Source organism: Suricata suricatta, chromosome 7 (assembly GCF_006229205.1).
Source record: "Suricata suricatta isolate VVHF042 chromosome 7, meerkat_22Aug2017_6uvM2_HiC, whole genome shotgun sequence".
Lineage (NCBI taxonomy): Eukaryota > Metazoa > Chordata > Mammalia > Carnivora > Herpestidae > Suricata > Suricata suricatta.
In genome coordinates, this window is record NC_043706.1 from 25,486,689 (window position 1) to 25,493,385 (window position 6,697).

General features: G+C 39.0%; 1 long non-coding RNA gene across 2 annotated transcripts in view; it reads right to left on the reverse strand.

The window, feature by feature from the left end:
• Positions 1-5,838, reverse strand: part of LOC115296960 — a 36,512-nt gene extending 30,674 nt beyond the window's left edge. The window contains exons 1-2 of one of the 2 annotated variants that reach the window (XR_003911165.1): positions 5,623-5,838; positions 5,428-5,512 (exon numbers count right to left, since the gene is read on the reverse strand). This is a non-coding gene — a long non-coding RNA (uncharacterized LOC115296960). Of the gene's footprint in view, positions 1-5,427 lie in introns of both variants that reach the window. The other variant, XR_003911164.1, reaches the window with a different exon arrangement.
• Positions 5,839-6,697: the final 859 nt, after the last annotated feature.

A 6,697-nucleotide genomic window follows, 5' to 3' on the forward strand; every position in this document is an offset into this window, starting at 1 on the left:
ATGTTGAGCATTTTTTTTCATGTTTTGGTTGGTCATATGGATGTCTTCTTAACGGAGAAGTGTTTATTCATGTCTTTTGCCCATTTCTTCACTGGATTACTTGTTTTATTGGGTATTGAATTTGATAAGTTCTTTCTAGATTTTGGATACTAACCCTTTATCTGATATTTTGTTTGCAAATATCTTCTCCCATTCTGTCAGTTGCCTTTTAGTTTTGCTGATTGTTTCCTTTGCTGTGCTGAAGCTTTTTATTTGATGAGGTCCCATAGATTATTTTCACCTGTGTTTCCCTTGCTTCTGGAAACATATCTAGAAAAAAAGAACTTGTTACAACTGATTTCAAGGAGGTTACTCCCCATGTTATCTTCTCCGATTTTTATTGTTTCAAGTCTCACATTTAGATTTAATCCATTTTGAATTTATTTTGGGGAATGGCATAAGAAAGTGGTCCAGTTTCATTGTTTTCCATGTTGCTGTTTCGTTTCCCCAACACAATTGTTGAAGAGACTATCTTTTCCCATTGGATATTATTTTTTGCTCTTTTGAAGATTAATTGACCATATAGTTGTGGGTTCATTTCTGTGTTTTCTATTCTGTTCCATTGATCCATTGATCTATGTGTCTATTGAAACTGTAAGTAATTTAGTAAATGGAGCAATCACTTGTGCCCACAAATGTTATTATTTTATTTCTTTAAAATTTGTTTTAAATATATGTAACATAAAATTTACTATTTTAGCCTGGGTGCCTGGGTGGCTCAATTGGTTAAGGATCTGACTCTGGATTTTGGCTCAGGTGGTGACTTCATAGTTGGTGAGTTGGAGCCCCATGGTGGGCTATACACTGAGCCTGCTTGGGATTCTCTCTTTTCCCCCCTCTCTCTCTTCCTCCCCCTCCTCAAAAAATAAACTTTTATTTATTTTTTTAATGTTTATTTATTTTTGAGACAGAGAGACAGAGTGTGAGTGGGTAAGGGTCAGAGAGAGAGAGGGAGACACAGAATCAGAAGTAGGCTCCAGGCCCTGAGCTGTCAGCACAGAGCCCAATGCGAGGCTCAAACCCATGAACCATGAGATCATGACCTGAGCTGAAGTCTGCCACATAACTGACTGAGCCATCTAAGCACCCCTAAAATAAACTTTTTAAAAATGTACTATTTTAGCCATTTTAAGGGTACAGTCCAATGATATTCACATTATTGATCAACCATCACCATCATCCATTTACAGAATTTTTTACTTTTCCAAACTGGATCTCTGTGCCCACTGACAATAATTCCTTGATTAATTCTTGTAAGTATTCAGGAATAGTGTATTTATGAAAATTAAATAGATTGCCTATATTAGATCTAAATATTTATTACATTAAGGAGAATAGAGGCATTTCAGACAGTTTTGTTTAAATATAACTATTCATTAAAACTTTTTAAATAAATTATATACAAAGGGAATTGTTTTTAAGTCTTCATTGCCGAGACAAAACAAAGGAAATAGTTACTGGAGAAACCAGTCATGTATCCTCCTAGACATCTGAGGCCACCACGTTTCTTCCTGTCTGTGCTAGGTTTCCCAAAAGCAAGACTCAAGAATCCAGACAACCATCCACATTTATGGGACGAGAGCCATCATCACAGCATTGGGTACAGGGTTCGGTCTCATCTCTGCAGCCACAGCTCATCTGTCAAGCACTTAAGAAAGATGCCAGCTTCAGAGTCATCTGGGCTTTGCCTCAGCCCTGAGCTCATTTTAGTCCCATTTGAAGAAGGTTAGTTGCCATTCCCAAGGCCGCACAGCTAGTCTCATTGCCTCAAGTGTTCTACTTGACTGAGTCTTCAGGGAGCCCCTGAATTCTTGTACAAGAAGTGAGGGATCCTCCCTGGTGTCCCCAGGTTAGCAGTAGAGCATTAGGAACATGAAAAGCAGTGAGATTTTGATGAGTTCTAGCCTAACTGCCTTCTCCATGAAAGTATTTTGACCAATATCTTCAATTCTCTAATATTAGTGTTACAAAGACCTCGACATCCAGGAAATTTGTTTGGGAAGCAATAAACCATAAAACAGGAAAAACACAAATGTAATACACATAGTTCCAAAATAGAACACCTTTGAGGGACCTGACTTTTGAAGTGAAATATAAGAATACAATAACTTGAAATAAAAGGGCACAATAACTCGAAGTGTTTTCTTACATTTCAGAAGAACATGGTGAGTATAAGAGCTTCCTGCTGACCTTTTGCTGGAGCTGAACTAGACACTATATAATGGAACTTGGGATCCATCCAGAAGAAACAAAGAAAAAAACCTCAGTTCCCCCCAAGTATATTAATTATCACTAATTTCTCTCCTGAAAATGCTCACATTTAAAATATGTTTTGACTATTTTTCAGTAAGACCAGCATATAATGTCGTTTATCTCTGTAAATATTTTTTAATCAAATGAAGCAACCAATAATAAGATTAATTTATTAAATACTAGTTCTGTTAGGCATCATTCTAAGAATTTCATGTGTAATCCTTGCAATCAGTCTATAGAATAAATATTACTATTACCCATTGTGCCAGTTATTAACCTATTATAAATATCAACTAATGAAAAAATAAAGAACCTTAAAAACATTATGCTAAGTGAAAAAAGCTAGCCACAAAGGACTACATATTGTATTATTTAATTTATATGAAAAACAAAATTTCAGAAGAGGCAAATCTGTAAAGATAGAAAGCAGATTTATTGCTGCCAGAGACTGGGGAAGGGTGAGTGGGGGGTATAACTGCCAGTGGGTACAGGGTTCTTTTTTGAGGGAGTGATTAAAATATTTGTGGTAATGGTTACACAACTCTGTAAATACACTAAAAGCCATTGAATTGTACTCTTAAAATGGATACATTTTATGATACGTGAATTTCAATGTAGATGCTTAGAAATATATCAAATATGGTTTCATGATTAACTATAGAAACAGGGATGGTAAAAGCTACACATATTTTTTCATATATTTATACCAAATGTATGTGTGTATGCTAAATATTTCTTCTCCTTGCCTTTGCTACCACTTATTTTTTACACAAGTTTTGATGCAAGAAAAGCTTAATCTATTCCTTAAGTGAAAGAACACTTAGATGGGACTTTTGCTGAATTTGAGGAAAAATTAGTGTAGCCTAGAGATGGACAGTATTACTGCCTCCCTAAGATAGATGCAATGACTTGTTCCTTTTCCTTATTTTGAGAAGAGGGTAAGCACATCCTCGTTCTAAGGACAATTTATGTTGTCAGGTGGAAACAGAGTTGTTTGGATGTAACAGGGAAGTTTAAATAGTAGCAGTGTGTGCTGGACGATGAATGAATGGGGGGAGGGCTGTGCTATTGGATCTCATCACTGAGCTTTCCTCCTTCTATCCTCTGCTCCTGATGCTGCGGCAGGGGCTCTGAAACCACGTCTGCTCTTCCAGCTCATTCCTTGTTGGGCTCTGCCCACTACACTAACTAGGGAGAAACTGGAAGGATGGGGCAGGAAGACTGATTTGCTCCCTCCTGGTGGCTTCGTATCTGCTTGCACATTCTCTGGGAGTCACTCCAACAGCATTTCTTCAATCCAGGAGCTACTCTTTCTTCTTGAAGTAGTGGCTAAGTCAAGTTTGAAGTTTTTCCAACACTTGCCAATCAGCATAATTGCATCACTTATGAGTCACTGTCACCAGCCCGCTAGTGTCCCCTCTTCATGGATCTGTGTCCAGGCCAATGGACACCTCCTCTAAACTCAGACACACTAACACTAGCCACTTGGCCACTTAGCACATACTCCTCAGAGATCCATTTTGACTCTTTAGGACTTGTTATGGGTTGTGTCTCACCAAAAAATTTATATGTTGAAGTCTGACCTCCTCTCAGTAGTCAGAATGTGATTTTATTTAGAAATGGGGTCATTATAGAGGTAGTTAGTTAAGGTGAGGTCATTAAGGTGGGTCCTAATCCAATAGGACTAGTGTCCTTATAAAAAGAGGAAATTTGTACTCAGACATGCACACAGAAGGAACACCATGAGAAAATGAAGGCACATATTGGGATGATGCTTTTATAAGCCAAGAAATACCAAAGATTGCCAGCAAATCACCAGAAGCTAAGGGAAAGATCTAGAATAGTGTCTACTCTGTAGCCCTTTGAAGGAGCAAATCCTGCTGACACCTTAATCTTGGACTTTCAGACTCCAGAACAGCAAGGAAGTAAATTTCTGTTGTTTGAGCCACCCAATCTCTGATGCTCTGTTGTGGCAGTCCTTACAGAATCTTTCCTCCCAACTTCGGGAGTTAATAATTTCAAACTTTGCTTTTTATTATCCTAATCCTGGGCATAGTAGATGCTTCTCGAAATTACTATCTGCACAATATCTTATTGTTTTCTTTTTATCTTGACAGTTACATAGTTAACTTTATAACAGGATAAAGATTCCTTATTTAAAATTTTAAGGTTTGAGTACTTTGTATACTTTCTACCTTTGGACTACAATTTCACTGATAACATCGTTTTCATATGGAGGGCACTTGAGGGGAGAAGCACTGGGTGTTATATGGGAACCAATTTGACAATAAACTATTATATAAAAAAATAAAAATAAAAAATTATAACATTATAATACATAATATAAAAAAAGAAAACAAGCACAGAGAGATTAAATAATTTATCTAAAGGCAAAGTGCTACTGTGTAGCAAGGCTGTGTTGATGTGGCTTTAGAAGCTATTTCATTAAGTGGCTTTGTTAGGTGAAAATTTAAGACTTGAGCTCCCTGTGGCTGTTGTACCAGCTTTATTTTTTAAAAAAATTTTATGTTTATTTATTACTGAGACAGAAAGAAACAGAGCATGAGTGGGGGAGGGACAGAGAGAGAGGGAGACACAGACTCCAAAGCAGGCTCCAGGCTCTGAGCTGCCAGCACAGAGCCTGACGCAAGGCTCGAACCCACAAACCGTCAGATCATGACCTGAGCTGAAGTCGGACGCTTAACCGACTGAGCCGCCCAACCGCCCCATGTTGTACCAGCTTTAAGGAGGCCAATGCTGAAGGCTGGTTGAACTGAACTGATTAAGCCTTTTGTCTACCTCTGCGTGTATGATTAATGGTGGATATCAATGTGTGACACGTTATCTTAATACTTTGGGCCCATTCCTCAGCTGCATGTATTGGCTCCAGACCTGCTTGTCTTTGATCTTACCTTTTTCCTCCTTCCATGCTCCTTACCATCATGAAATGATTTGCCATTCCCAGAAAACTACATATTTCCATTTTGGAACACTTCTTTCACGTAAAGTGAATGAGCAGGTGCCCTACATACAAATCTGCCCCCTCAGAAGCTTTGCCCTCTCCACTGTCTTCAAGGCATTGCCTGATATTAGTGCAATGAAGCCATTATCCATTTTCAGCTCTCTACCACATACCTAGTTAGACATCTATAATAGAGCTCGGACTTTTTCCTCTTCCTTCTGCTGGTCATAGAGGATCCCCATCAGCCACATGTAGAAGCTGGAAGAAGGATGTAGAAAGTCACAGTTGATGACATGTAGGTCTGGACTGCTTACTCATGTAGCTTGTTTTGCCCTCTGGTCCCTGATCAGGCTCCATCCCAGATGTACCATCTCCATTCAATGAAGGACTTGCTGAGTCCATCCAGTATTATTAGGTGGTGGGTCTGATAAACCAAGTTAATCATGGGAAGATGCTCTATGGTCAAGTGTTCCATCTCTAACAGAGCTTAGTAACACTCTAGGAGATTTTTTTTCTTAAGAAGTGTGCAACTCTGCTGCTGCTGGAATTGGCATGGCCCTACTGCAGGACTCCAGAGACAACATTATGACTCCTCCACAGGGTTTAACACAGATTCACACAGCATTCAGCCCTACAGACACCACCGACATCATAGGGTCTGTCATATTGCTGGTCTCCATGGCAGAGCTGATTGCAGCATGACCCATTGTTGAATCCTTTCCTGCTCCAGGCTTCACTTAAATTTGGCAGCCTTCCATGTCAACTGATACATGGACCAGAGCACATCCTAGGTGTACAATGTGAGCAGCAGAACTCAAAATGTCTGACTAGGCAATGTGATTCCTTATTTGTGGTATGGATGTAAGATACAGCACTTTATCTGTTACTTTGGAAGGAGTATCGGAGCACATTCATAACCCCTGGATTCTGAAAAACTTTACTCAAATGGCAGCCCTCTGAATTTTGGTATGGTTTATTCCCTACCTTTGGAAACACATGTATCTTACCAAGGCTCCCAACATACTAGCCACTGCCTGCTTGTGCTGTCTAGTTTGATGTCATCAATTTAATGAATTAATGTGATATTTTGTAAGATGTCCAGTGTTCCATATTTTTTGGACCAATATAGAGGTCAGGAAAGCTTAGAAAGTCCTGGGGAAAATTATAAACAATGCTATTGTCTATTTCACATGAATAAAACAGCTTCTGAGAATTGTTTTTTTAATTTTTAATCTTTATTTATTTTTGAGAGAGAGAGAGACAGAGACAGAGACAGAGAGAGTCAGAGAGAGACTGAGAGCGTGAGCAAGGGAAGGATGGCAGAGAGAGGAAGACACCAAATCTAAAACAGGCTCCAGGCTCTGAGCTGTCTGCACAGATCCCTACGTGGGACTCAGACTCATAAACTGTGAGATCATGACCTGAGCCTAAGTCAGATGCTTA